The sequence below is a fragment of the Salvelinus alpinus genome, chromosome 20 (genome assembly GCF_045679555.1).
Source record: "Salvelinus alpinus chromosome 20, SLU_Salpinus.1, whole genome shotgun sequence".
Classification (NCBI taxonomy): Eukaryota; Metazoa; Chordata; class Actinopteri; order Salmoniformes; family Salmonidae; genus Salvelinus; species Salvelinus alpinus.
In genome coordinates, this window is record NC_092105.1 from 1951219 (window position 1) to 1976109 (window position 24891).

The 24891-nt window shown below is 41.6% G+C and overlaps 1 protein-coding gene across 8 annotated transcripts in view; it reads right to left on the reverse strand.

Moving 5' to 3' along the window:
• Positions 1-24891, reverse strand: part of LOC139546200 (abl interactor 2-like) — a 100205-nt gene that overhangs the window by 18656 nt on the left and 56658 nt on the right. The window lies entirely within an intron of this gene.

The window sequence follows — 24891 nt, forward strand, 5'->3', positions numbered from 1 at the left end:
TTAGGGTGTAGATCTGTGTTTCTAGAAGTGTGTTAGGGTGTAGATCTGTGTTTCTAGAAGTGTGTTAGCGTGTAGATCTGTGTTTCTAGAAGTGTGTTAGGGTGTAGATCTGTGTTTCTAGAAGTGTGTTAGGGTGTAGATCTGTGTTTCTAGAAGTGTGTTAGGGTGTAGATCTGTATTGGGGTGTAGATCTGTGTTTCTAGAAGTGTGTTAGGGCGTAGATCTGTGTTTCTAGAAGTGTGTTAGCGTGTAGATCTGTGTTTCTAGAAGTGTGTTAGGGTGTAGATCTGTGTTTCTAGAAGTGTGTTAGGGTGTAGATCTGTGTTTCTAGAAGTGTGTTAGGGTGTAGATCTGTATTAGGGTGTAGATCTGTGTTTCTAGAAGTGTGTTAGGGCGTAGATCTGTGTTTCTAGAAGTGTGTTAGCGTGTAGATCTGTGTTTCTAGAAGTGTGTTAGGGTGTAGATCTGTGTTTCTAGAAGTGTGTTAGGGTGTAGATCTGTGTTTCTAGAAGTGTGTTAGGGTGTAGATCTGTGTTTCTAGAAGTGTGTTAGGGTGTAGATCTGTGTTTCTAGAAGTGTGTTAGGGTGTAGATCTGTATTAGGGTGTAGATCTGTGTTTCTAGAAGTGTGTTAGGGTGTAGATCTGTGTTTCTAGAAGTGTGTTAGGGTGTAGATCTGTGTTTCTAGAAGTGTGTTAGGGTGTAGATCTGTGTTTCTAGAAGTGTGTTAGGGTGTAGATCTGTGTTTCTAGAAGTGTGTTAGGGTGTAGATCTGTGTTTCTAGAAGTGTGTTAGGGTGTAGATCTGTGTTTCTAGAAGTGTGTTAGGGTGTAGATCTGTGTTTCTAGAAGTGTGTTGGGGTGTAGATCTGTGTTTCTAGAAGTGTGTTGGGGTGTAGATCTGTGTTTCTAGAAGTGTGTTAGGGTGTAGATCTGTGTTTCTAGAAGTGTGTTAGGGTGTAGATCTGTGTTTCTAGAAGTGTGTTAGGGTGTAGATCTGTGTTTCTAGAAGTGTTAGGGTGTAGATCTGTGTTTCTAGAAGTGTGTTAGGGTGTAGATCTGTGTTTCTAGAAGTGTGTTGGGGTGTAGATCTGTATTAGGGTGTAGATCTGTGTTTCTAGAAGTGTGTTGGGGTGTAGATCTGTGTTTCTAGAAGTGTGTTAGGGTGTAGATCTGTGTTTCTAGAAGTGTTAGGGTGTAGATCTGTGTTTCTAGAAGTGTGTTAGGGTGTAGATCTGTGTTTCTAGAAGTGTTAGGGTGTAGATCTGTGTTTCTAGAAGTGTGTTAGGGTGTAGATCTGTGTTTCTAGAAGTGTGTTAGGGTGTAGATCTGTATTGGGGTGTAGATCTGTGTTTCTAGAAGTGTGTTAGGGCGTAGATCTGTGTTTCTAGAAGTGTGTTAGCGTGTAGATCTGTGTTTCTAGAAGTGTGTTAGGGTGTAGATCTGTGTTTCTAGAAGTGTGTTAGGGTGTAGATCTGTGTTTCTAGAAGTGTGTTAGGGTGTAGATCTGTATTAGGGTGTAGATCTGTGTTTCTAGAAGTGTGTTAGGGCGTAGATCTGTGTTTCTAGAAGTGTGTTAGCGTGTAGATCTGTGTTTCTAGAAGTGTGTTAGGGTGTAGATCTGTGTTTCTAGAAGTGTGTTAGGGTGTAGATCTGTGTTCCTAGAAGTGTGTTAGGGTGTAGATCTGTGTTTCTAGAAGTGTGTTAGGGTGTAGATCTGTGTTTCTAGAAGTGTGTTAGGGTGTAGATCTGTATTAGGGTGTAGATCTGTGTTTCTAGAAGTGTGTTAGGGTGTAGATCTGTGTTTCTAGAAGTGTGTTAGGGTGTAGATCTGTGTTTCTAGAAGTGTGTTAGGGTGTAGATCTGTGTTTCTAGAAGTGTGTTAGGGTGTAGATCTGTGTTTCTAGAAGTGTGTTAGGGTGTAGATCTGTGTTTCTAGAAGTGTGTTAGGGTGTAGATCTGTGTTTCTAGAAGTGTGTTAGGGTGTAGATCTGTGTTTCTAGAAGTGTGTTAGGGTGTAGATCTGTGTTTCTAGAAGTGTGTTGGGGTGTAGATCTGTGTTTCTAGAAGTGTGTTGGGGTGTAGATCTGTGTTTCTAGAAGTGTGTTAGGGTGTAGATCTGTGTTTCTAGAAGTGTGTTAGGGTGTAGATCTGTGTTTCTAGAAGTGTGTTAGGGTGTAGATCTGTGTTTCTAGAAGTGTTAGGGTGTAGATCTGTGTTTCTAGAAGTGTGTTAGGGTGTAGATCTGTGTTTCTAGAAGTGTGTTGGGGTGTAGATCTGTATTAGGGTGTAGATCTGTGTTTCTAGAAGTGTGTTGGGGTGTAGATCTGTGTTTCTAGAAGTGTGTTAGGGTGTAGATCTGTGTTTCTAGAAGTGTTAGGGTGTAGATCTGTGTTTCTAGAAGTGTGTTAGGGTGTAGATCTGTGTTTCTAGAAGTGTTAGGGTGTAGATCTGTGTTTCTAGAAGTGTGTTAGGGTGTAGATCTGTGTTTCTAGAAGTGTGTTAGGGTGTAGATCTGTGTTTCTAGAAGTGTGTTAGGGTGTAGATCTGTGTTTCTAGAAGTGTGTTGGGGTGTAGATCTGTGTTTCTAGAAGTGTGTTGGGGTGTAGATCTGTGTTTCTAGAAGTGTGTTAGGGTGTAGATCTGTGTTTCTAGAAGTGTGTTGGGGTGTAGATCTGTGTTTCTAGAAGTGTGTTAGGGTGTAGATCTGTGTTTCTAGAAGTGTGTTAGGGTGTAGATCTGTGTTTCTAGAAGTGTGTTGGGGTGTAGATCTGTGTTTCTAGAAGTGTGTTAGGGTGTAGATCTGTGTTTCTAGAAGTGTGTTGGGGTGTAGATCTGTGTTTCTAGAAGTGTGTTGGGGTGTAGATCTGTGTTTCTAGAAGTGTGTTAGGGTGTAGATCTGTGTTTCTAGAAGTGTGTTAGGGTGTAGATCTGTGTTTCTAGAAGTGTGTTGGGGTGTAGATCTGTGTTTCTAGAAGTGTGTTGGGGTGTAGATCTGTGTTTCTAGAAGTGTGTTAGGGTGTAGATCTGTGTTTCTAGAAGTGTGTTGGGGTGTAGATCTGTGTTTCTAGAAGTGTGTTGGGGTGTAGATCTGTGTTTCTAGAAGTGTGTTGGGGTGTAGATCTGTGTTTCTAGAAGTGTGTTAGGGTGTAGATCTGTGTTTCTAGAAGTGTGTTGGGGTGTAGATCTGTGTTTCTAGAAGTGTGTTAGGGTGTAGATCTGTGTTTCTAGAAGTGTGTTAGGGTGTAGATCTGTGTTTCTAGAAGTGTGTTGGGGTGTAGATCTGTGTTTCTAGAAGTGTGTTAGCGTGTAGATCTGTGTTTCTAGAAGTGTGTTAGGGTGTAGATCTGTGTTTCTAGAAGTGTGTTGGGGTGTAGATCTGTGTTTCTAGAAGTGTGTTAGGGTGTAGATCTGTGTTTCTAGAAGTGTGTTGGGGTGTAGATCTGTGTTTCTAGAAGTGTGTTGGGGTGTAGATCTGTGTTTCTAGAAGTGTGTTGGGGTGTAGATCTGTGTTTCTAGAAGTGTGTTAGGGTGTAGATCTGTGTTTCTAGAAGTGTGTTGGGGTGTAGAGCTGTGTTTCTAGAAGTGTGTTAGGGTGTAGATCTGTGTTTCTAGAAGTGTGTTAGGGTGTAGATCTGTGTTTCTAGAAGTGTGTTGGGGTGTAGATCTGTGTTTCTAGAAGTGTGTTGGGGTGTAGATCTGTGTTTCTAGAAGTGTGTTAGGGTGTAGATCTGTGTTTCTAGAAGTGTGTTGGGGTGTAGATCTGTGTTTCTAGAAGTGTGTTGGGGTGTAGAGCTGTGTTTCTAGAAGTGTGTTGGGGTGTAGATCTGTGTTTCTAGAAGTGTGTTAGGGTGTAGATCTGTGTTTCTAGAAGTGTGTTGGGGTGTAGAGCTGTGTTTCTAGAAGTGTGTTAGGGTGTAGATCTGTGTTTCTAGAAGTGTGTTAGGGTGTAGATCTGTGTTTCTAGAAGTGTGTTGGGGTGTAGATCTGTGTTTCTAGAAGTGTGTTAGGGTGTAGATCTGTGTTTCTAGAAGTGTGTTAGGGTGTAGATCTGTGTTTCTAGAAGTGTGTTAGGGTGTAGATCTGTGTTTCTAGAAGTGTGTTGGGGTGTAGATCTGTGTTTCTAGAAGTGTGTTAGGGTGTAGATCTGTGTTTCTAGAAGTGTGTTAGGGTGTAGATCTGTGTTTCTAGAAGTGTGTTAGGGTGTAGATCTGTGTTTCTAGAAGTGTGTTAGGGTGTAGATCTGTGTTTCTAGAAGTGTGTTAGGGTGTAGATCTGTGTTTCTAGAAGTGTGTTAGGGTGTAGATCTGTGTTTCTAGAAGTGTGTTAGGGTGTAGATCTGTGTTTCTAGAAGTGTGTTAGGGTGTAGATCTGTGTTTCTAGAAGTGTGTTAGGGTGTAGATCTGTGTTTCTAGAAGTGTGTTAGGGTGTAGATCTGTGTTTCTAGAAGTGTGTTAGGGTGTAGATCTGTGTTTCTAGAAGTGTGTTAGGGTGTAGATCTGTGTTTCTAGAAGTGTGTTAGCGTGTAGATCTGTGTTTCTAGAAGTGTGTTAGGGTGTAGATCTGTGTTTCTAGAAGTGTGTTAGGGTGTAGATCTGTGTTTCTAGAAGTGTGTTAGGGTGTAGATCTGTATTGGGGTGTAGATCTGTGTTTCTAGAAGTGTGTTAGGGCGTAGATCTGTGTTTCTAGAAGTGTGTTAGCGTGTAGATCTGTGTTTCTAGAAGTGTGTTAGGGTGTAGATCTGTGTTTCTAGAAGTGTGTTAGGGTGTAGATCTGTGTTTCTAGAAGTGTGTTAGGGTGTAGATCTGTATTAGGGTGTAGATCTGTGTTTCTAGAAGTGTGTTAGGGCGTAGATCTGTGTTTCTAGAAGTGTGTTAGCGTGTAGATCTGTGTTTCTAGAAGTGTGTTAGGGTGTAGATCTGTGTTTCTAGAAGTGTGTTAGGGTGTAGATCTGTGTTTCTAGAAGTGTGTTAGGGTGTAGATCTGTGTTTCTAGAAGTGTGTTAGGGTGTAGATCTGTGTTTCTAGAAGTGTGTTAGGGTGTAGATCTGTATTAGGGTGTAGATCTGTGTTTCTAGAAGTGTGTTAGGGTGTAGATCTGTGTTTCTAGAAGTGTGTTAGGGTGTAGATCTGTGTTTCTAGAAGTGTGTTAGGGTGTAGATCTGTGTTTCTAGAAGTGTGTTAGGGTGTAGATCTGTGTTTCTAGAAGTGTGTTAGGGTGTAGATCTGTGTTTCTAGAAGTGTGTTAGGGTGTAGATCTGTGTTTCTAGAAGTGTGTTAGGGTGTAGATCTGTGTTTCTAGAAGTGTGTTAGGGTGTAGATCTGTGTTTCTAGAAGTGTGTTGGGGTGTAGATCTGTGTTTCTAGAAGTGTGTTGGGGTGTAGATCTGTGTTTCTAGAAGTGTGTTAGGGTGTAGATCTGTGTTTCTAGAAGTGTGTTAGGGTGTAGATCTGTGTTTCTAGAAGTGTGTTAGGGTGTAGATCTGTGTTTCTAGAAGTGTTAGGGTGTAGATCTGTGTTTCTAGAAGTGTGTTAGGGTGTAGATCTGTGTTTCTAGAAGTGTGTTGGGGTGTAGATCTGTATTAGGGTGTAGATCTGTGTTTCTAGAAGTGTGTTGGGGTGTAGATCTGTGTTTCTAGAAGTGTGTTAGGGTGTAGATCTGTGTTTCTAGAAGTGTTAGGGTGTAGATCTGTGTTTCTAGAAGTGTGTTAGGGTGTAGATCTGTGTTTCTAGAAGTGTTAGGGTGTAGATCTGTGTTTCTAGAAGTGTGTTAGGGTGTAGATCTGTGTTTCTAGAAGTGTGTTAGGGTGTAGATCTGTGTTTCTAGAAGTGTGTTAGGGTGTAGATCTGTGTTTCTAGAAGTGTGTTGGGGTGTAGATCTGTGTTTCTAGAAGTGTGTTGGGGTGTAGATCTGTGTTTCTAGAAGTGTGTTAGGGTGTAGATCTGTGTTTCTAGAAGTGTGTTAGGGTGTAGATCTGTGTTTCTAGAAGTGTGTTGGGGTGTAGATCTGTGTTTCTAGAAGTGTGTTGGGGTGTAGATCTGTGTTTCTAGAAGTGTGTTAGGGTGTAGATCTGTGTTTCTAGAAGTGTGTTGGGGTGTAGATCTGTGTTTCTAGAAGTGTGTTGGGGTGTAGATCTGTGTTTCTAGAAGTGTGTTGGGGTGTAGATCTGTGTTTCTAGAAGTGTGTTAGGGTGTAGATCTGTGTTTCTAGAAGTGTGTTGGGGTGTAGATCTGTGTTTCTAGAAGTGTGTTAGGGTGTAGATCTGTGTTTCTAGAAGTGTGTTAGGGTGTAGATCTGTGTTTCTAGAAGTGTGTTGGGGTGTAGATCTGTGTTTCTAGAAGTGTGTTAGCGTGTAGATCTGTGTTTCTAGAAGTGTGTTAGGGTGTAGATCTGTGTTTCTAGAAGTGTGTTGGGGTGTAGATCTGTGTTTCTAGAAGTGTGTTAGGGTGTAGATCTGTGTTTCTAGAAGTGTGTTGGGGTGTAGATCTGTGTTTCTAGAAGTGTGTTGGGGTGTAGATCTGTGTTTCTAGAAGTGTGTTGGGGTGTAGATCTGTGTTTCTAGAAGTGTGTTAGGGTGTAGATCTGTGTTTCTAGAAGTGTGTTGGGGTGTAGAGCTGTGTTTCTAGAAGTGTGTTAGGGTGTAGATCTGTGTTTCTAGAAGTGTGTTAGGGTGTAGATCTGTGTTTCTAGAAGTGTGTTGGGGTGTAGATCTGTGTTTCTAGAAGTGTGTTGGGGTGTAGATCTGTGTTTCTAGAAGTGTGTTAGGGTGTAGATCTGTGTTTCTAGAAGTGTGTTGGGGTGTAGATCTGTGTTTCTAGAAGTGTGTTGGGGTGTAGAGCTGTGTTTCTAGAAGTGTGTTGGGGTGTAGATCTGTGTTTCTAGAAGTGTGTTAGGGTGTAGATCTGTGTTTCTAGAAGTGTGTTGGGGTGTAGAGCTGTGTTTCTAGAAGTGTGTTAGGGTGTAGATCTGTGTTTCTAGAAGTGTGTTAGGGTGTAGATCTGTGTTTCTAGAAGTGTGTTGGGGTGTAGATCTGTGTTTCTAGAAGTGTGTTAGGGTGTAGATCTGTGTTTCTAGAAGTGTGTTAGGGTGTAGATCTGTGTTTCTAGAAGTGTGTTAGGGTGTAGATCTGTGTTTCTAGAAGTGTGTTGGGGTGTAGATCTGTGTTTCTAGAAGTGTGTTAGGGTGTAGATCTGTGTTTCTAGAAGTGTGTTAGGGTGTAGATCTGTGTTTCTAGAAGTGTGTTAGGGTGTAGATCTGTGTTTCTAGAAGTGTGTTAGGGTGTAGATCTGTGTTTCTAGAAGTGTGTTAGGGTGTAGATCTGTGTTTCTAGAAGTGTGTTAGGGTGTAGATCTGTGTTTCTAGAAGTGTGTTAGGGTGTAGATCTGTGTTTCTAGAAGTGTGTTAGGGTGTAGATCTGTGTTTCTAGAAGTGTGTTAGGGTGTAGATCTGTGTTTCTAGAAGTGTGTTAGGGTGTAGATCTGTGTTTCTAGAAGTGTGTTAGGGTGTAGATCTGTGTTTCTAGAAGTGTGTTAGGGTGTAGATCTGTGTTTCTAGAAGTGTGTTAGGGTGTAGATCTGTGTTTCTAGAAGTGTGTTAGCGTGTAGATCTGTGTTTCTAGAAGTGTGTTAGGGTGTAGATCTGTGTTTCTAGAAGTGTGTTAGGGTGTAGATCTGTGTTTCTAGAAGTGTGTTAGGGTGTAGATCTGTATTGGGGTGTAGATCTGTGTTTCTAGAAGTGTGTTAGGGCGTAGATCTGTGTTTCTAGAAGTGTGTTAGCGTGTAGATCTGTGTTTCTAGAAGTGTGTTAGGGTGTAGATCTGTGTTTCTAGAAGTGTGTTAGGGTGTAGATCTGTGTTTCTAGAAGTGTGTTAGGGTGTAGATCTGTATTAGGGTGTAGATCTGTGTTTCTAGAAGTGTGTTAGGGCGTAGATCTGTGTTTCTAGAAGTGTGTTAGCGTGTAGATCTGTGTTTCTAGAAGTGTGTTAGGGTGTAGATCTGTGTTTCTAGAAGTGTGTTAGGGTGTAGATCTGTGTTTCTAGAAGTGTGTTAGGGTGTAGATCTGTGTTTCTAGAAGTGTGTTAGGGTGTAGATCTGTGTTTCTAGAAGTGTGTTAGGGTGTAGATCTGTATTAGGGTGTAGATCTGTGTTTCTAGAAGTGTGTTAGGGTGTAGATCTGTGTTTCTAGAAGTGTGTTAGGGTGTAGATCTGTGTTTCTAGAAGTGTGTTAGGGTGTAGATCTGTGTTTCTAGAAGTGTGTTAGGGTGTAGATCTGTGTTTCTAGAAGTGTGTTAGGGTGTAGATCTGTGTTTCTAGAAGTGTGTTAGGGTGTAGATCTGTGTTTCTAGAAGTGTGTTAGGGTGTAGATCTGTGTTTCTAGAAGTGTGTTAGGGTGTAGATCTGTGTTTCTAGAAGTGTGTTGGGGTGTAGATCTGTGTTTCTAGAAGTGTGTTGGGGTGTAGATCTGTGTTTCTAGAAGTGTGTTAGGGTGTAGATCTGTGTTTCTAGAAGTGTGTTAGGGTGTAGATCTGTGTTTCTAGAAGTGTGTTAGGGTGTAGATCTGTGTTTCTAGAAGTGTTAGGGTGTAGATCTGTGTTTCTAGAAGTGTGTTAGGGTGTAGATCTGTGTTTCTAGAAGTGTGTTGGGGTGTAGATCTGTATTAGGGTGTAGATCTGTGTTTCTAGAAGTGTGTTGGGGTGTAGATCTGTGTTTCTAGAAGTGTGTTAGGGTGTAGATCTGTGTTTCTAGAAGTGTTAGGGTGTAGATCTGTGTTTCTAGAAGTGTGTTAGGGTGTAGATCTGTGTTTCTAGAAGTGTTAGGGTGTAGATCTGTGTTTCTAGAAGTGTGTTAGGGTGTAGATCTGTGTTTCTAGAAGTGTGTTAGGGTGTAGATCTGTGTTTCTAGAAGTGTGTTAGGGTGTAGATCTGTGTTTCTAGAAGTGTGTTAGGGCGTAGATCTGTGTTTCTAGAAGTGTGTTGGGGTGTAGATCTGTGTTTCTAGAAGTGTGTTAGGGTGTAGATCTGTGTTTCTAGAAGTGTGTTAGGGTGTAGATCTGTGTTTCTAGAAGTGTGTTGGGGTGTAGATCTGTGTTTCTAGAAGTGTGTTGGGGTGTAGATCTGTGTTTCTAGAAGTGTGTTAGGGTGTAGATCTGTGTTTCTAGAAGTGTGTTGGGGTGTAGATCTGTGTTTCTAGAAGTGTGTTAGGGTGTAGATCTGTGTTTCTAGAAGTGTGTTAGGGTGTAGATCTGTGTTTCTAGAAGTGTGTTAGGGTGTAGATCTGTGTTTCTAGAAGTGTTAGGGTGTAGATCTGTGTTTCTAGAAGTGTGTTAGGGTGTAGATCTGTGTTTCTAGAAGTGTTAGGGTGTAGATCTGTGTTTCTAGAAGTGTGTTAGGGTGTAGATCTGTGTTTCTAGAAGTGTGTTAGGGTGTAGATCTGTGTTTCTAGAAGTGTGTTAGGGTGTAGATCTGTGTTTCTAGAAGTGTGTTAGGGTGTAGATCTGTGTTTCTAGAAGTGTGTTGGGGTGTAGATCTGTGTTTCTAGAAGTGTGTTAGGGTGTAGATCTGTGTTTCTAGAAGTGTGTTGGGGTGTAGATCTGTGTTTCTAGAAGTGTGTTAGGGTGTAGATCTGTGTTTCTAGAAGTGTGTTAGGGTGTAGATCTGTGTTTCTAGAAGTGTGTTAGGGTGTAGATCTGTGTTTCTAGAAGTGTGTTAGGGTGTAGATCTGTGTTTCTAGAAGTGTGTTGGGGTGTAGATCTGTGTTTCTAGAAGTGTGTTAGGGTGTAGATCTGTGTTTCTAGAAGTGTGTTAGGGTGTAGATCTGTGTTTCTATAAGTGTGTTAGGGTGTAGATCTGTGTTTCTAGAAGTGTGTTAGGGTGTAGATCTGTGTTTCTAGAAGTGTGTTAGGGTGTAGATCTGTGTTTCTAGAAGTGTGTTAGGGTGTAGATCTGTGTTTCTAGAAGTGTGTTAGTGTCGTTCTGTGTTTCTAGAAGTGTGTTAGGGTGTAGATCTGTGTTTCTAGAAGTGTGTTAGCGTGTAGATCTGTGTTTCTAGAAGTGTGTTAGGGTGTAGATCTGTGTTTCTAGAAGTGTGTTAGCGTGTAGATCTGTGTTTCTAGAAGTGTGTTAGGGTGTAGATCTGTGTTTCTAGAAGTGTGTTAGGGTGTAGATCTGTGTTTCTAGAAGTGTGTTGGGGTGTAGATCTGTGTTTCTAGAAGTGTGTTGGGGTGTAGATCTGTGTTTCTAGAAGTGTGTTAGGGTGTAGATCTGTGTTTCTAGAAGTGTATTAGGGTGTAGATCTGTGTTTCTAGAAGTGTGTTAGCGTGTAGATCTGTGTTTCTAGAAGTGTGTTAGGGTGTAGATCTGTGTTTCTAGAAGTGTGTTGGGGTGTAGATCTGTGTTTCTAGAAGTGTGTTGGGGCGTAGATCTGTGTTTCTAGAAGTGTGTTAGGGTGTAGATCTGTGTTTCTAGAAGTGTGTTAGGGTGTAGATCTGTGTTTCTAGAAGTGTGTTAGGGTGTAGATCTGTGTTTCTAGAAGTGTGTTAGGGTGTAGATCTGTGTTTCTAGAAGTGTGTTAGGGTGTAGATCTGTGTTTCTAGAAGTGTGTTGGGGTGTAGATCTGTGTTTCTAGAAGTGTGTTAGGGTGTAGATCTGTGTTTCTAGAAGTGTGTTAGGGTGTAGATCTGTATTAGGGTGTAGATCTGTGTTTCTAGAAGTGTATTAGGGTGTAGATCTGTGTTTCTAGAAGTGTGTTAGGGTGTAGATCTGTGTTTCTAGAAGTGTGTTAGGGTGTAGATCTGTGTTTCTAGAAGTGTGTTAGGGTGTAGATCTGTGTTTCTAGAAGTGTGTTAGGGTGTAGATCTGTGTTTCTAGAAGTGTGTTAGGGTGTAGATCTGTGTTTCTAGAAGTGTGTTAGGGTGTAGATCTGTGTTTCTAGAAGTGTGTTAGGGTGTAGATCTGTGTTTCTAGAAGTGTGTTAGGGTGTAGATCTGTGTTTCTAGAAGTGTGTTAGGGTGTAGATCTGTGTTTCTAGAAGTGTGTTGGGGTGTAGATCTGTGTTTCTAGAAGTGTGTTAGGGTGTAGATCTGTGTTTCTAGAAGTGTGTTAGGGTGTAGATCTGTGTTTCTAGAAGTGTGTTAGGGTGTAGATCTGTGTTTCTAGAAGTGTGTTAGGGTGTAGATCTGTGTTTCTAGAAGTGTGTTGGGGTGTAGATCTGTGTTTCTAGAAGTGTGTTAGGGTGTAGATCTGTGTTTCTAGAAGTGTGTTAGGGTGTAGATCTGTGTTTCTAGAAGTGTGTTAGGGTGTAGATCTGTGTTTCTAGAAGTGTGTTAGGGTGTAGATCTGTGTTTCTAGAAGTGTGTTAGGGTGTAGATCTGTGTTTCTAGAAGTGTGTTAGGGTGTAGATCTGTGTTTCTAGAAGTGTGTTAGGGTGTAGATCTGTGTTTCTAGAAGTGTGTTAGGGTGTAGATCTGTGTTTCTAGAAGTGTGTTAGGGTGTAGATCTGTGTTTCTAGAAGTGTGTTAGGGTGTAGATCTGTGTTTCTAGAAGTGTGTTAGGGTGTAGATCTGTGTTTCTAGAAGTGTGTTAGGGTGTAGATCTGTGTTTCTAGAAGTGTGTTAGGGTGTAGATCTGTGTTTCTAGAAGTGTGTTAGTGTCGTTCTGTGTTTCTAGAAGTGTGTTAGGGTGTAGATCTGTGTTTCTAGAAGTGTGTTAGCGTGTAGATCTGTGTTTCTAGAAGTGTGTTAGGGTGTAGATCTGTGTTTCTAGAAGTGTGTTAGCGTGTAGATCTGTGTTTCTAGAAGTGTGTTAGGGTGTAGATCTGTGTTTCTAGAAGTGTGTTAGGGTGTAGATCTGTGTTTCTAGAAGTGTGTTGGGGTGTAGATCTGTGTTTCTAGAAGTGTGTTGGGGTGTAGATCTGTGTTTCTAGAAGTGTGTTAGGGTGTAGATCTGTGTTTCTAGAAGTGTATTAGGGTGTAGATCTGTGTTTCTAGAAGTGTGTTAGCGTGTAGATCTGTGTTTCTAGAAGTGTGTTAGGGTGTAGATCTGTGTTTCTAGAAGTGTGTTGGGGTGTAGATCTGTGTTTCTAGAAGTGTGTTAGGGCGTAGATCTGTGTTTCTAGAAGTGTGTTAGGGCGTAGATCTGTGTTTCTAGAAGTGTGTTGGGGCGTAGATCTGTGTTTCTAGAAGTGTGTTGGGGCGTAGATCTGTGTTTCTAGAAGTGTGTTGGGGCGTAGATCTGTGTTTCTAGAAGTGTGTTAGGGTGTAGATCTGTGTTTCTAGAAGTGTGTTGGGGTGTAGATCTGTGTTTCTAGAAGTGTGTTAGCGTGTAGATCTGTGTTTCTAGAAGTGTGTTAGGGTGTAGATCTGTGTTTCTAGAAGTGTGTTAGGGTGTAGATCTGTGTTTCTAGAAGTGTGTTGGGGCGTAGATCTGTGTTTCTAGAAGTGTGTTGGGGCGTAGATCTGTGTTTCTAGAAGTGTGTTGGGGCGTAGATCTGTGTTTCTAGAAGTGTGTTAGGGTGTAGATCTGTGTTTCTAGAAGTGTGTTGGGGTGTAGATCTGTGTTTCTAGAAGTGTGTTAGCGTGTAGATCTGTGTTTCTAGAAGTGTGTTAGCGTGTAGATCTGTGTTTCTAGAAGTGTGTTAGGGTGTAGATCTGTGTTTCTAGAAGTGTGTTGGGGTGTAGATCTGTGTTTCTAGAAGTGTGTTAGGGTGTAGATCTGTGTTTCTAGAAGTGTGTTAGGGTGTAGATCTGTGTTTCTAGAAGTGTGTTGGGGTGTAGATCTGTGTTTCTAGAAGTGTGTTAGGGTGTAGATCTGTGTTTCTAGAAGTGTGTTGGGGTGTAGATCTGTGTTTCTAGAAGTGTGTTGGGGTGTAGATCTGTGTTTCTAGAAGTGTGTTAGGGTGTAGATCTGTGTTTCTAGAAGTGTGTTAGGGTGTAGATCTGTGTTTCTAGAAGTGTGTTGGGGTGTAGATCTGTGTTTCTAGAAGTGTGTTGGGGTGTAGATCTGTGTTTCTAGAAGTGTGTTAGGGTGTAGATCTGTGTTTCTAGAAGTGTGTTGGGGTGTAGATCTGTGTTTCTAGAAGTGTGTTGGGGTGTAGATCTGTGTTTCTAGAAGTGTGTTGGGGTGTAGATCTGTGTTTCTAGAAGTGTGTTAGGGTGTAGATCTGTGTTTCTAGAAGTGTGTTGGGGTGTAGATCTGTGTTTCTAGAAGTGTGTTAGGGTGTAGATCTGTGTTTCTAGAAGTGTGTTAGGGTGTAGATCTGTGTTTCTAGAAGTGTGTTGGGGTGTAGATCTGTGTTTCTAGAAGTGTGTTAGCGTGTAGATCTGTGTTTCTAGAAGTGTGTTAGGGTGTAGATCTGTGTTTCTAGAAGTGTGTTGGGGTGTAGATCTGTGTTTCTAGAAGTGTGTTAGGGTGTAGATCTGTGTTTCTAGAAGTGTGTTGGGGTGTAGATCTGTGTTTCTAGAAGTGTGTTGGGGTGTAGATCTGTGTTTCTAGAAGTGTGTTGGGGTGTAGATCTGTGTTTCTAGAAGTGTGTTAGGGTGTAGATCTGTGTTTCTAGAAGTGTGTTGGGGTGTAGAGCTGTGTTTCTAGAAGTGTGTTAGGGTGTAGATCTGTGTTTCTAGAAGTGTGTTAGGGTGTAGATCTGTGTTTCTAGAAGTGTGTTGGGGTGTAGATCTGTGTTTCTAGAAGTGTGTTGGGGTGTAGATCTGTGTTTCTAGAAGTGTGTTAGGGTGTAGATCTGTGTTTCTAGAAGTGTGTTGGGGTGTAGATCTGTGTTTCTAGAAGTGTGTTGGGGTGTAGAGCTGTGTTTCTAGAAGTGTGTTGGGGTGTAGATCTGTGTTTCTAGAAGTGTGTTGGGGTGTAGATCTGTGTTTCTAGAAGTGTGTTAGGGTGTAGATCTGTGTTTCTAGAAGTGTGTTAGGGTGTAGATCTGTGTTTCTAGAAGTGTGTTAGGGTGTAGATCTGTGTTTCTAGAAGTGTGTTGGGGTGTAGATCTGTGTTTTTAGAAGTGTGTTAGGGTGTAGATCTGTGTTTCTAGAAGTGTGTTGGGGTGTAGATCTGTGTTTCTAGAAGTGTGTTGGGGTGTAGATCTGTGTTTCTAGAAGTGTGTTAGGGTGTAGATCTGTGTTTCTAGAAGTGTGTTAGGGTGTAGATCTGTGTTTCTAGAAGTGTGTTAGGGTGTAGATCTGTGTTTCTAGAAGTGTGTTGGGGTGTAGATCTGTGTTTCTAGAAGTGTGTTAGGGTGTAGATCTGTGTTTCTAGAAGTGTGTTAGGGTGTAGATCTGTGTTTCTAGAAGTGTGTTAGGGTGTAGATCTGTGTTTCTAGAAGTGTGTTGGGGTGTAGATCTGTGTTTCTAGAAGTGTGTTAGGGTGTAGATCTGTGTTTCTAGAAGTGTGTTGGGGTGTAGATCTGTGTTTCTAGAAGTGTGTTAGGGTGTAGATCTGTGTTTCTAGAAGTGTTGGGGTGTAGATCTGTGTTTCTAGAAGTGTGTTAGGGTGTAGATCTGTGTTTCTAGAAGTGTATTAGGGTGTAGATCTGTGTTTCTAGAAGTGTGTTAGGGTGTAGATCTGTGTTTCTAGAAGTGTGTTAGGGTGTAGATCTGTGTTTCTAGAAGTGTGTTAGGGTGTAGATCTGTGTTTCTAGAAGTGTGTTAGGGTGTAGATCTGTGTTTCTAGAAGTGTGTTAGGGTGTAGATCTGTGTTTCTAGAAGTGTGTTAGGGTGTAGATCTGTGTTTCTAGAAGTGTGTTAGGGTGTAGATCTGTGTTTCTAGAAGTGTGTTAGGGTGTAGATCTGTGTTTCTAGAAGTGTGTTAGGGTGTAGATCTGTGTTTCTAGAAGTGTGTTAGGGTGTAGATCTGTGTTTCTAGAAGTGTGTTAGGGTGTAGATCTGTGTTTCTAGAAGTGTGTTGGGGTGTAGATCTGTGTTTCTAGAAGTGTGTTAGGGTGTAGATCTGTGTTTCTAGAAGTGTGTTAGGGTGTAGATCTGTGTTTCTAGAAGTGTATTAGGGTGTAGATCTGTGTTTCTAGAAGTGTGTTAGGGTGTAGATCTGTGTTTCTAGAAGTGTGTTAGGGTGTAGATCTGTGTTTCTAGAAGTGTGTTAGGGTGTAGATCTGTGTTTCTAGAAGTGTGTTAGGGTGTAGATCTGTGTTTCTAGAAGTGTGTTAGGGTGTAGATCTGTGTTTCTAGAAGTGTGTTAGGGTGTAGATCTGTGTTTCTAGAAGTGTGTTAGGGTGTAGATCTGTGTTTCTAGAAGTGTGTTAGGGTGTAGATCTGTGTTTCTAGAAGTGTGTTAGGGTGTAGATCTGTGTTTCTAGAAGTGTGTTAGGGTGTAGATCTGTGTTTCTAGAAGTGTGTTAGGGTGTAGATCTGTGTTTCTAGAAGTGTGTTAGGGTGTAGATCTGTGTTTCTAGAAGTGTGTTGGGGTGTAGATCTGTGTTTCTAGAAGTGTGTTAGGGTGTAGATCTGTGTTTCTAGAAGTGTGTTAGGGTGTAGATCTGTGTTTCTAGAAGTGTGTTAGGGTGTAGATCTGTGTTTCTAGAAGTGTGTTGGGGTGTAGATCTGTGTTTTTAGAAGTGTGTTAGGGTGTAGATCTGTGTTTCTAGAAGTGTGTTGGGGTGTAGATCTGTGTTTCTAGAAGTGTGTTGGGGTGTAGATCTGTGTTTCTAGAAGTGTGTTAGGGTGTAGATCTGTGTTTCTAGAAGTGTGTTAGGGTGTAGATCTGTGTTTCTAGAAGTGTGTTAGGGTGTAGATCTGTGTTTCTAGAAGTGTGTTGGGGTGTAGATCTGTGTTTCTAGAAGTGTGTTGGGGTGTAGATCTGTGTTTCTAGAAGTGTGTTAGGGTGTAGATCTGTGTTTCTAGAAGTGTGTTGGGGTGTAGATCTGTGTTTCTAGAAGTGTGTTAGGGTGTAGATCTGTGTTTCTAGAAGTGTGTTGGGGTGTAGATCTGTGTTTCTAGAAGTGTGTTAGGGTGTAGATCTGTGTTTCTAGAAGTGTTGGGGTGTAGATCTGTGTTTCTAGAAGTGTGTTAGGGTGTAGATCTGTGTTTCTAGAAGTGTATTAGGGTGTAGATCTGTGTTTCTAGAAGTGTGTTAGGGTGTAGATCTGTGTTTCTAGAAGTGTGTTAGGGTGTAGATCTGTGTTTCTAGAAGTGTGTTAGGGTGTAGATCTGTGTTTCTAGAAGTGTGTTAGGGTGTAGATCTGTGTTTCTAGAAGTGTGTTAGGGTGTAGATCTGTGTTTCTAGAAGTGTGTTAGGGTGTAGATCTGTGTTTCTAGAAGTGTGTTAGGGTGTAGATCTGTGTTTCTAGAAGTGTGTTAGGGTGTAGATCTGTGTTTCTAGAAGTGTGTTGGGGTGTAGATCTGTGTTTCTAGAAGTGTGTTAGGGTGTAGATCTGTGTTTCTAGAAGTGTGTTAGGGTGTAGATCTGTGTTTCTAGAAGTGTGTTGGGGTGTAGATCTGTGTTTCTAGAAGTGTGTTGGGGTGTAGATCTGTGTTTCTAGAAGTGTGTTAGGGCGTAGATCTGTGTTTCTAGAAGTGTGTTAGGGCGTAGATCTGTGTTTCTAGAAGTGTGTTAGGGTGTAGATCTGTGTTTCTAGAAGTGTGTTGGGGTGTAGATCTGTGTTTCTAGAAGTGTGTTAGGGTGTATATCTGTGTTTCTAGAAGTGTGTTAGGGTGTAGATCTGTGTTTCTAGAAGTGTGTTGGGGTGTAGATCTGTGTTTCTAGAAGTGTGTTGGGGTGTAGATCTGTGTTTCTAGAAGTGTGTTAGGGTGTAGATCTGTGTTTCTAGAAGTGTGTTAGGGTGTAGATCTGTGTTTCTAGAAGTGTGTTAGGGTGTAGATCTGTGTTTCTAGAAGTGTGTTAGGGTGTAGATCTGTGTTTCTAGAAGTGTGTTAGGGTGTAGATCTGTGTTTCTAGAAGTGTGTTAGGGTGTAGATCTGTGTTTCTAGAAGTGTGTTAGGGTGTAGATCTGTGTTTCTAGAAGTGTGTTAGGGTGTAGATCTGTGTTTCTAGAAGTGTGTTAGGGTGTAGATCTGTGTTTCTAGAAGTGTGTTGGGGTGTAGATCTGTGTTTTTAGAAGTGTGTTAGGGTGTAGATCTGTGTTTCTAGAAGTGTGTTGGGGTGTAGATCTGTGTTTCTAGAAGTGTGTTGGGGTGTAGATCTGTGTTTCTAGAAGTGTGTTAGGGTGTAGATCTGTGTTTCTAGAAGTGTGTTAGGGTGTAGATCTGTGTTTCTAGAAGTGTGTTAGGGTGTAGATCTGTGTTTCTAGAAGTGTGTTGGGGTGTAGATCTGTGTTTCTAGAAGTGTGTTGGGGTGTAGATCTGTGTTTCTAGAAGTGTGTTAGGGTGTAGATCTGTGTTTCTAGAAGTGTGTTGGGGTGTAGATCTGTGTTTCTAGAAGTGTGTTAGGGTGTAGATCTGTGTTTCTAGAAGTGTGTTGGGGTGTAGATCTGTGTTTCTAGAAGTGTGTTAGGGTGTAGATCTGTGTTTCTAGAAGTGTTGGGGTGTAGATCTGTGTTTCTAGAAGTGTGTTAGGGTGTAGATCTGTGTTTCTAGAAGTGTATTAGGGTGTAGATCTGTGTTTCTAGAAGTGTGTTAGGGTGTAGATCTGTGTTTCTAGAAGTGTGTTAGGGTGTAGATCTGTGTTTCTAGAAGTGTGTTAGGGTGTAGATCTGTGTTTCTAGAAGTGTGTTAGGGTGTAGATCTGTGTTTCTAGAAGTGTGTTAGGGTGTAGATCTGTGTTTCTAGAAGTGTGTTAGGGTGTAGATCTGTGTTTCTAGAAGTGTGTTAGGGTGTAGATCTGTGTTTCTAGAAGTGTGTTAGGGTGTAGATCTGTGTTTCTAGAAGTGTGTTGGGGTGTAGATCTGTGTTTCTAGAAGTGTGTTAGGGTGTAGATCTGTGTTTCTAGAAGTGTGTTAGGGTGTAGATCTGTGTTTCTAGAAGTGTGTTGGGGTGTAGATCTGTGTTTCTAGAAGTGTGTTGGGGTGTAGATCTGTGTTTCTAGAAGTGTGTTAGGGCGTAGATCTGTGTTTCTAGAAGTGTGTTAGGGCGTAGATCTGTGTTTCTAGAAGTGTGTTAGGGTGTAGATCTGTGTTTCTAGAAGTGTGTTGGGGTGTAGATCTGTGTTTCTAGAAGTGTGTTAGGGTGTATATCTGTGTTTCTAGAAGTGTGTTAGGGTGTAGATCTGTGTTTCTAGAAGTGTGTTGGGGTGTAGATCTGTGTTTCTAGAAGTGTGTTGGGGTGTAGATCTGTGTTTCTAGAAGTGTGTTAGGGTGTAGATCTGTGTTTCTAGAAGTGTGTTAGGGTGTAGATCTGTGTTTCTAGAAGTGTGTTAGGGTGTAGATCTGTGTTTCTAGAAGTGTGTTAGGGTGTAGATCTGTGTTTCTAGAAGTGTGTTAGGGTGTAGATCTGTGTTTCTAGAAGTGTGTTGGGGTGTAGATCTGTGTTTCTAGAAGTGTGTTAGGGTGTAGATCTGTGTTTCTAGAAGTGTGTTAGGGTGTAGATCTGTGTTTCTAGAAGTGTGTTAGGGTGTAGATCTGTGTTTCTAGAAGTGTGTTAGGGTGTAGATCTGTGTTTCTAGAAGTGTGTTAGGGTGTAGATCTGTGTTTCTAGAAGTGTGTTGGGGTGTAGATCTGTGTTTCTAGAAGTGTGTTAGGGTGTAGATCTGTGTTTCTAGAAGTGTGTTAGGGTGTAGATCTGTGTTTCTAGAAGTGTGTTAGGGTGTAGATCTGTGTTTCTAGAAGTGTGTTAGGGTGTAGATCTGTGTTTCTAGAAGTGTGTTAGTGTCGTTCTGTGTTTCTAGAAGTGTGTTAGGGTGTAGATCTGTGTTTCTAGAAGTGTGTTAGCGTGTAGATCTGTGTTTCTAGAAGTGTGTTAGGGTGTAGATCTGTGTTTCTAGAAGTGTGTTAGCGTGTAGATCTGTGTTTCTAGAAGTGTGTTAGGGTGTAGATCTGTGTTTCTAGAAGTGTGTTAGGGTGTAGATCTGTGTTTCTAGAAGTGTGTTGGGGTGTAGATCTGTGTTTCTAGAAGTGTGTTGGGGTGTAGATCTGTGTTTCTAGAAGTGTGTTAGGGTGTAGATCTGTGTTTCTAGAAGTGTATTAGGGTGTAGATCTGTGTTTCTAGAAGTGTGTTAGCGTGTAGATCTGTGTTTCTAGAAGTGTGTTAGGGTGTAGATCTGTGTTTCTAGAAGTGTGTTGGGGTGTAGATCTGTGTTTCTAGAAGTGTGTTAGGGCGTAGATCTGTGTTTCTAGAAGTGTGTTAGGGCGTAGAATTGTGTTTCTAGAAGTGTGTTGGGGCGTAGATCTGTGTTTCTAGAAGTGTGTTGGGGCGTAGATCTGTGTTTCTAGAAGTGTGTTGGGGCGTAGATCTGTGTTTCTAGAAGTGTGTTGGGGCGTAGATCTGTGTTTCTAGAAGTGTGTTGGGGCGTAGATCTGTGTTTCTAGAAGTGTGTTAGGGTGTAGATCTGTGTTTCTAGAAGTGTGTTGGGGTGTAGATCTGTGTTTCTAGAAGTGTGTTAGCGTGTAGATCTGTGTTTCTAGAAGTGTGTTAGGGTGTAGATCTGTGTTTCTAGAAGTGTGTTAGCGTGTAGATCTGTGTTTCTAGAAGTGTGTTAGGGTGTAGATCTGTGTTTCTAGAAGTGTGTTAGGGTGTAGATCTGTGTTTCTAGAAGTGTGTTGGGGTGTAGATCTGTGTTTCTAGAAGTGTGTTGGGGTGTAGATCTGTGTTTCTAGAAGTGTGTTAGGGTGTAGATCTGTGTTTCTAGAAGTGTATTAGGGTGTAGATCTGTGTTTCTAGAAGTGTGTTAGCGTGTAGATCTGTGTTTCTAGAAGTGTGTTAGGGTGTAGATCTGTGTTTCTAGAAGTGTGTTGGGGTGTAGATCTGTGTTTCTAGAAGTGTGTTAGGGCGTAGATCTGTGTTTCTAGAAGTGTGTTAGGGCGTAGAATTGTGTTTCTAGAAGTGTGTTGGGGCGTAGATCTGTGTTTCTAGAAGTGTGTTGGGGCGTAGATCTGTGTTTCTAGAAGTGTGTTGGGGTGTAGATCTGTGTTTCTAGAAGTGTGTTAGGGCGTAGATCTGTGTTTCTAGAAGTGTGTTAGGGCGTAGATCTGTGTTTCTAGAAGTGTGTTGGGGCGTAGATCTGTGTTTCTAGAAGTGTGTTGGGGCGTAGATCTGTGTTTCTAGAAGTGTGTTGGGGCGTAGATCTGTGTTTCTAGAAGTGTGTTAGGGTGTAGATCTGTGTTTCTAGAAGTGTGTTGGGGTGTAGATCTGTGTTTCTAGAAGTGTGTTAGCGTGTAGATCTGTGTTTCTAGAAGTGTGTTAGGGTGTAGATCTGTGTTTCTAGAAGTGTGTTAGGGTGTAGATCTGTGTTTCTAGAAGTGTGTTGGGGCGTAGATCTGTGTTTCTAGAAGTGTGTTGGGGCGTAGATCTGTGTTTCTAGAAGTGTGTTGGGGCGTAGATCTGTGTTTCTAGAAGTGTGTTAGGGTGTAGATCTGTGTTTCTAGAAGTGTGTTGGGGTGTAGATCTGTGTTTCTAGAAGTGTGTTAGCGTGTAGATCTGTGTTTCTAGAAGTGTGTTAGGGTGTAGATCTGTGTTTCTAGAAGTGTGTTAGGGTGTAGATCTGTGTTTCTAGAAGTGTGTTGGGGTGTAGATCTGTGTTTCTAGAAGTGTGTTAGGGTGTAGATCTGTGTTTCTAGAAGTGTGTTAGGGTGTAGATCTGTGTTTCTAGAAGTGTGTTGGGGTGTAGATCTGTGTTTCTAGAAGTGTGTTAGGGTGTAGATCTGTGTTTCTAGAAGTGTGTTGGGGTGTAGATCTGTGTTTCTAGAAGTGTGTTGGGGTGTAGATCTGTGTTTCTAGAAGTGTGTTAGGGTGTAGATCTGTGTTTCTAGAAGTGTGTTAGGGTGTAGATCTGTGTTTCTAGAAGTGTGTTGGGGTGTAGATCTGTGTTTCTAGAAGTGTGTTGGGGTGTAGATCTGTGTTTCTAGAAGTGTGTTAGGGTGTAGATCTGTGTTTCTAGAAGTGTGTTGGGGTGTAGATCTGTGTTTCTAGAAGTGTGTTGGGGTGTAGATCTGTGTTTCTAGAAGTGTGTTGGGGTGTAGATCTGTGTTTCTAGAAGTGTGTTAGGGTGTAGATCTGTGTTTCTAGAAGTGTGTTGGGGTGTAGATCTGTGTTTCTAGAAGTGTGTTAGGGTGTAGATCTGTGTTTCTAGAAGTGTGTTAGGGTGTAGATCTGTGTTTCTAGAAGTGTGTTGGGGTGTAGATCTGTGTTTCTAGAAGTGTGTTAGCGTGTAGATCTGTGTTTCTAGAAGTGTGTTAGGGTGTAGATCTGTGTTTCTAGAAGTGTGTTGGGGTGTAGATCTGTGTTTCTAGAAGTGTGTTAGGGTGTAGATCTGTGTTTCTAGAAGTGTGTTGGGGTGTAGATCTGTGTTTCTAGAAGTGTGTTGGGGTGTAGATCTGTGTTTCTAGAAGTGTGTTGGGGTGTAGATCTGTGTTTCTAGAAGTGTGTTAGGGTGTAGATCTGTGTTTCTAGAAGTGTGTTGGGGTGTAGAGCTGTGTTTCTAGAAGTGTGTTAGGGTGTAGATCTGTGTTTCTAGAAGTGTGTTAGGGTGTAGATCTGTGTTTCTAGAAGTGTGTTGGGGTGTAGATCTGTGTTTCTAGAAGTGTGTTGGGGTGTAGATCTGTGTTTCTAGAAGTGTGTTAGGGTGTAGATCTGTGTTTCTAGAAGTGTGTTGGGGTGTAGATCTGTGTTTCTAGAAGTGTGTTGGGGTGTAGAGCTGTGTTTCTAGAAGTGTGTTGGGGTGTAGATCTGTGTTTCTAGAAGTGTGTTGGGGTGTAGATCTGTGTTTCTAGAAGTGTGTTAGGGTGTAGATCTGTGTTTCTAGAAGTGTGTTAGGGTGTAGATCTGTGTTTCTAGAAGTGTGTTAGGGTGTAGATCTGTGTTTCTAGAAGTGTGTTGGGGTGTAGATCTGTGTTTTTAGAAGTGTGTTAGGGTGTAGATCTGTGTTTCTAGAAGTGTGTTGGGGTGTAGATCTGTGTTTCTAGAAGTGTGTTGGGGTGTAGATCTGTGTTTCTAGAAGTGTGTTAGGGTGTAGATCTGTGTTTCTAGAAGTGTGTTAGGGTGTAGATCTGTGTTTCTAGAAGTGTGTTAGGGTGTAGATCTGTGTTTCTAGAAGTGTGTTGGGGTGTAGATCTGTGTTTCTAGAAGTGTGTTAGGGTGTAGATCTGTGTTTCTAGAAGTGTGTTAGGGTGTAGATCTGTGTTTCTAGAAGTGTGTTAGGGTGTAGATCTGTGTTTCTAGAAGTGTGTTGGGGTGTAGATCTGTGTTTCTAGAAGTGTGTTAGGGTGTAGATCTGTGTTTCTAGAAGTGTGTTGGGGTGTAGATCTGTGTTTCTAGAAGTGTGTTAGGGTGTAGATCTGTGTTTCTAGAAGTGTTGGGGTGTAGATCTGTGTTTCTAGAAGTGTGTTAGGGTGTAGATCTGTGTTTCTAGAAGTGTATTAGGGTGTAGATCTGTGTTTCTAGAAGTGTGTTAGGGTGTAGATCTGTGTTTCTAGAAGTGTGTTAGGGTGTAGATCTGTGTTTCTAGAAGTGTGTTAGGGTGTAGATCTGTGTTTCTAGAAGTGTGTTAGGGTGTAGATCTGTGTTTCTAGAAGTGTGTTAGGGTGTAGATCTGTGTTTCTAGAAGTGTGTTAGGGTGTAGATCTGTGTTTCTAGAAGTGTGTTAGGGTGTAGATCTGTGTTTCTAGAAGTGTGTTAGGGTGTAGATCTGTGTTTCTAGAAGTGTGTTAGGGTGTAGATCTGTGTTTCTAGAAGTGTGTTAGGGTGTAGATCTGTGTTTCTAGAAGTGTGTTAGGGTGTAGATCTGTGTTTCTAGAAGTGTGTTGGGGTGTAGATCTGTGTTTCTAGAAGTGTGTTAGGGTGTAGATCTGTGTTTCTAGAAGTGTGTTAGGGTGTAGATCTGTGTTTCTAGAAGTGTGTTAGGGTGTAGATCTGTGTTTCTAGAAGTGTGTTGGGGTGTAGATCTGTGTTTTTAGAAGTGTGTTAGGGTGTAGATCTGTGTTTCTAGAAGTGTGTTGGGGTGTAGATCTGTGTTTCTAGAAGTGTGTTGGGGTGTAGATCTGTGTTTCTAGAAGTGTGTTAGGGTGTAGATCTGTGTTTCTAGAAGTGTGTTAGGGTGTAGATCTGTGTTTCTAGAAGTGTGTTAGGGTGTAGATCTGTGTTTCTAGAAGTGTGTTGGGGTGTAGATCTGTGTTTCTAGAAGTGTGTTGGGGTGTAGATCTGTGTTTCTAGAAGTGTGTTAGGGTGTAGATCTGTGTTTCTAGAAGTGTGTTGGGGTGTAGATCTGTGTTTCTAGAAGTGTGTTAGGGTGTAGATCTGTGTTTCTAGAAGTGTGTTGGGGTGTAGATCTGTGTTTCTAGAAGTGTGTTAGGGTGTAGATCTGTGTTTCTAGAAGTGTTGGGGTGTAGATCTGTGTTTCTAGAAGTGTGTTAGGGTGTAGATCTGTGTTTCTAGAAGTGTATTAGGGTGTAGATCTGTGTTTCTAGAAGTGTGTTAGGGTGTAGATCTGTGTTTCTAGAAGTGTGTTAGGGTGTAGATCTGTGTTTCTAGAAGTGTGTTAGGGTGTAGATCTGTGTTTCTAGAAGTGTGTTAGGGTGTAGATCTGTGTTTCTAGAAGTGTGTTAGGGTGTAGATCTGTGTTTCTAGAAGTGTGTTAGGGTGTAGATCTGTGTTTCTAGAAGTGTGTTAGGGTGTAGATCTGTGTTTCTAGAAGTGTGTTAGGGTGTAGATCTGTGTTTCTAGAAGTGTGTTGGGGTGTAGATCTGTGTTTCTAGAAGTGTGTTAGGGTGTAGATCTGTGTTTCTAGAAGTGTGTTAGGGTGTAGATCTGTGTTTCTAGAAGTGTGTTGGGGTGTAGATCTGTGTTTCTAGAAGTGTGTTGGGGTGTAGATCTGTGTTTCTAGAAGTGTGTTAGGGCGTAGATCTGTGTTTCTAGAAGTGTGTTAGGGCGTAGATCTGTGTTTCTAGAAGTGTGTTAGGGTGTAGATCTGTGTTTCTAGAAGTGTGTTGGGGTGTAGATCTGTGTTTCTAGAAGTGTGTTAGGGTGTATATCTGTGTTTCTAGAAGTGTGTTAGGGTGTAGATCTGTGTTTCTAGAAGTGTGTTGGGGTGTAGATCTGTGTTTCTAGAAGTGTGTTGGGGTGTAGATCTGTGTTTCTAGAAGTGTGTTAGGGTGTAGATCTGTGTTTCTAGAAGTGTGTTAGGGTGTAGATCTGTGTTTCTAGAAGTGTGTTAGGGTGTAGATCTGTGTTTCTAGAAGTGTGTTAGGGTGTAGATCTGTGTTTCTAGAAGTGTGTTAGGGTGTAGATCTGTGTTTCTAGAAGTGTGTTGGGGTGTAGATCTGTGTTTCTAGAAGTGTGTTAGGGTGTAGATCTGTGTTTCTAGAAGTGTGTTAGGGTGTAGATCTGTGTTTCTAGAAGTGTGTTAGGGTGTAGATCTGTGTTTCTAGAAGTGTGTTAGGGTGTAGATCTGTGTTTCTAGAAGTGTGTTGGGGTGTAGATCTGTGTTTCTAGAAGTGTGTTAGGGTGTAGATCTGTGTTTCTAGAAGTGTGTTAGGGTGTAGATCTGTGTTTCTAGAAGTGTGTTAGGGTGTAGATCTGTGTTTCTAGAAGTGTGTTAGGGTGTAGATCTGTGTTTCTAGAAGTGTGTTAGTGTCGTTCTGTGTTTCTAGAAGTGTGTTAGGGTGTAGATCTGTGTTTCTAGAAGTGTGTTAGCGTGTAGATCTGTGTTTCTAGAAGTGTGTTAGGGTGTAGATCTGTGTTTCTAGAAGTGTGTTAGCGTGTAGATCTGTGTTTCTAGAAGTGTGTTAGGGTGTAGATCTGTGTTTCTAGAAGTGTGTTAGGGTGTAGATCTGTGTTTCT